Here is a 4,433-nt window from a genome sequence, read left to right on the forward strand (position 1 = left end):
GGAGACACTTCTTGGGCCGGGGAGGGGGCTGCGGTTCCTGAGGCGACTTACACCGACCTGTGGTGGCCAGTTAAAAATTTTTGATGCACCTTTTGACTAACCTTCTGGCCTATTCGGGAACAATGCTTCATATGTGATCAGTTAGTTGCTTTAAATTGTGTCTTCTTATAAATATTTTGCAGGTTTGCTTATTTGCGATAAAGCATTCCCTACCTAGTCTTTCCCCGGTCACAGTGACTGCGGTTGGCAGCACCTCAGGAGGTCATCCCGTCCAACCCCCTGCCCGGAGCGTGGCCACTTGGGGTTTGAGTATTTCCAAGGCTGGAGACTTCGTGATCTCCCTGAGCGACCTTCTCAGGGGTTTGACCACCCTCGCAATGAAATCGTGTTTCCTTATGTTCATGTGGAATTTCCTCTATTTCTGTTTGTGCCCATTGTCTCATCCTGTCCTAGAGAACCACTGAGTTTCCTACTATCTTCTGATGAACTCTTCTTCATTCTCTCCCACCAAGTATTTATGCACATGGATTAAGATCCCGCTAACCCTTCTCTTCCACTGTCTGAGCAGTCCCAGCTTTCTCAGACTTTGCACATAGTAGTCAGCCTGCTATGTGAGAGCCCCATGTCTTACACTGGTTTTCTCTCTCAAAGTCTACCAAGCAATAAGGGTGAATGCCAATAAAATCTATTACTATTTGTTAAACAATTACAGTCTTTCATTCAGGGTTAAACTTGACAATTAGAAATGTCTTCTCTGTGAATCTATTCCATAAATCCACAATAGCAGGATCTTAAAAGGTTCTAGAGTTACTGTGTCTGAAAGTGGCTGTTTGTAGCTGATAGTCCAGTTCACCTCAAGGTTATTCATTGAACAGACTGTCATGTCTGTAGTCAGCAAATAATTACTGGTTAATAGCCCTGCTCTGGATCCAGTAGAAAGGATGGCTTTATATTTATTAGATATGTGTTCTATAAAAACTTAAGGGAAAAGAACACAGGAGCTGAGTTGTACCACTGAGGAAATACAGAATATTGATGTAAAATTTCTATTTTCAAAGGATGAAACAAATTCAGTTAAGCACACTGTTCTTCAAGTATACCCAGCACCAGGTCTAGTATGTCTTTAGACCAGAATTTAGAACCTGAAGCTGCATTTAGCTTGCGCTGTCCCCCAAAATACTGCCTTCAATTCAGGAAACTCCATGAAAAATTTGTATCTTGATCAGATAACTCATGCTATTTGAATATTCATACTGTTTTATTAAATTGCATTCTCCTTTACAATGAGTTATGGAAAACGACAAAACAAACTGAAAGGAAATCTAATTTTTTTTCCCACATAATATCTTGCTCATAGTCAGGACAGCCTCCTGCTGTACACAAACCTCCAGGTCTGTGGACCTCACACTTCAAGGAAACTAGCTATAATAAGCAAAAGTTTTCCAGGTTCCACTAGCTATTTGGTGGCAGTGTCAGATGACACTGACTTAAAAGTTAACGTATTAAGGACATGTTTGGCTTTAAGTATGACCTTTATTTCCTCCCATAAACAAATCTGGTTATCTGGAATATAACACAGAACCTCAGCTATACTGGTACTATTATTAGTTTGTGCCCTTATCTTTGTGGACATAAACTTGAGAAGAAAAACAACCATACCTGTGTCCACACCTATGATTGGGACATGTCTTTCCCCAGCATGTTTTTACATTTAAAATTGAAAAAGTTATACTGGACCTTAAGTCTGTGATATAAAAAGGCAGTTTGGAAAAAATACCAACAGGGCTTCTCTGGAAATGATATTCTGTGTAGATGTCCTGATTTACAATTAATTAAATATTTCTCCCAGAAGCAAAATTTTCTGTTCCTTTTAATTCTAGCCTAGGTTTTTCAGATGTCTTAGTTTTTTGGTTAGGATTTATTTCAAATCCATGTCTCATGATAAAATATATTTTCTTTAGATGTACCTTTGTATTAGTTATTTAACACTAAGGAAGGAACAAATGGGAAGAGACTAAAACACACCAAACAATAGCAAACACTTCCTCCCATATACAAACACTAATCCCATTTTAAAGGGATTTATATTTCCTGTTGGGTTCATTTCTGTTAACAGATTCAGGAGTTTTTGGCTGCTAGGTATATTCAAAATTCTTACATTTTAAATCATGCTAGCCAAATAGTTAATTTAAATCTCCTTTCTTTCACTAACACTCATTATACTAATTTAGGTAATAAAATTGTGCATTTGTTCAAGAATTATCTTTTTCTAAAATTGACTTTAAAAACATTTCTTCCCCAAATGTTCAGTAAGTCATTATCTCAACCAGTGATGTTGGAAAATACATTAAACAGATAGCTTTTTATTAATCACAAATGTATTTTTAACAATATTTATAGCTTCTCATGATCAACTGACTGATAAATAAATAAGTTTAGTAACAGTATTTGACACTGCATAGTTCTTATGCATAAGTCCTGCATAAGGTGAGAGCATCAGAGCAGGAGACTGTTGTCTCAAGCCATCATACATAGCATGGAAAAAAAGGGCTTCATCCTCTTGGATAGAAGTGACGTGGTCACTGAGTAACTGAAGGATGACACCAACTGTGTGCTGAATGCAACCTGCACCTTGTAATATAGCATGGGAAACAAGGAAAAACACTGCAGCATTCTGGTAAGATTCCCATGCCTCCACCCACTACAAACTAAGTAGAAAATAGACCTGCAAGGCTTCAGATGTCACCACAGGAATATGATAACTGTCTGGATGAGTAATGCAGTATCCCAGTGCTGGGGCTTGCTCAGGACAGATGTCTCTTCAATGACAAACTTGTTCCCTGTAACAGTAAATGACTCTGAAAGATGTATGAACTGCAAGGCCCAGCAAGTGACAATGTAGTGAAACATTTTCTGAGATGAGCAAACAGAAAGTTTGCCACAAGCCTATGGCTCTGAGCCTGAAGCACGAGGCACTGAAGAAAGGCCAGGAGAGATTAGGAAGGCTTGAGTTTATTTGCTCAATAATGTTAAGCAAGATGGCAACTAGGAAATCTAACTGCAAAACAATTTTCTGCCTGGCCAAGTTAAAAAAAAAATAAAATTTTAAAGATGGAGGATCTCAACCAAGCAGTTCTGTTGCAGCTATAACGGAGCCTGACAGAAAGTCAAGATAATTGTCAAGAGGGACAAAGAAAAGACAATTATGAAACAAGCTTGAAGGAGCAGGCCTGTCAGGTTCCTGGAATCTTTTCATCATCTGTAAATAAAATTATTTTCAGCAGCTTGCTTCAGATGTTACTAAGTGCTAATGAAATAATACTTTCTTGGAGAATAAAGATGCAACAATTTCTGTTTCAAAGAATTATCTGAATAGTATAGAAGTATTGACACGAGGGTCTTTTTTGGCCTTTTTCACTTCAGAGAACAATTTGCCTGAATATCCCAAAAGATGTCTATGTAGTATTCTGTAATGATGGTGAAGAATGATTTAACCCAGCAGGAAGCTAAACACGACACAGCCACTTGCTCACTGCCCTGCAGTGGAGTGGGGAAGAGAACTGGAAAAGAGGTAAAGCTCATGAGTTAAGAAAAATACAATTTCATTGGAAAGAAAAGGAAAGGAAAATAATAATAATAATATTAATAATAATAATGAACAACATACAAAAATTATGGACAGTGCAATTGCTCACCACCTGCTCTCCAGTGCCAAGCCAGTTCCCAATCAGTGGCCTGCCATCCCTTGGCCAAGTCCCCCAGTTTAAATGCTGAGCATGACACCATATGGTATGGGATATCCCTGTGGTCAGTTGGGGTCAGCTGTCCCAGCTGTGTCCCCCCCAGCTTCTTGTGCAACCCCAACCTCCTTGCTGGCAGGGCAGTATGAGAAGCTGAAAAATCTTTAATGTAGTGTTACTCCTGAACAACTAAAACATCAGGGTGTTGTCAACATTATTTTCATCCTAAATTCAGAACACAGCACTGTACCAGCTACTATGCAGTAGTATCCCGACCAAAACCAGGACAGTAGGATTTGAGAAGAATTATGCCAATGCTCGGTAAAAATTCACAGCCAGTGGTAAACTACATAGCTGTGATAGCATCATTGTATGTACCACATGCTATCATAGTATGTGGAAGGAATCAACATTCCCTAGCACTGAACTGCACTGCTTCAACAGATGGATAAAATCAAATTGGAGAAAACCTGAGATAATGGCGTGACAGATAGGTAGAGGCATAAATGATCTCTGGAAAACAGTTCACATGGAAGGGTTTAACCACTTGAAGTTTGCTGATGGTGTCAGTCTTCTAGACGTAGCTCTAACCTTCCATGGGAGCAGGTAGTGTGTGCTTCTGGTTCAATCATGATTGTCATTTGCAAGGTAGAGGAATAGAATTCTAAATAGACATTAGATGATGGTGAGGTA

This window comes from Manacus vitellinus, unplaced genomic scaffold, assembly GCF_001715985.3.
Source record: "Manacus vitellinus isolate BGI_N305 unplaced genomic scaffold, ASM171598v3 scaffold_1_pilon, whole genome shotgun sequence".
In the NCBI taxonomy this organism is placed as follows: domain Eukaryota; kingdom Metazoa; phylum Chordata; class Aves; order Passeriformes; family Pipridae; genus Manacus; species Manacus vitellinus.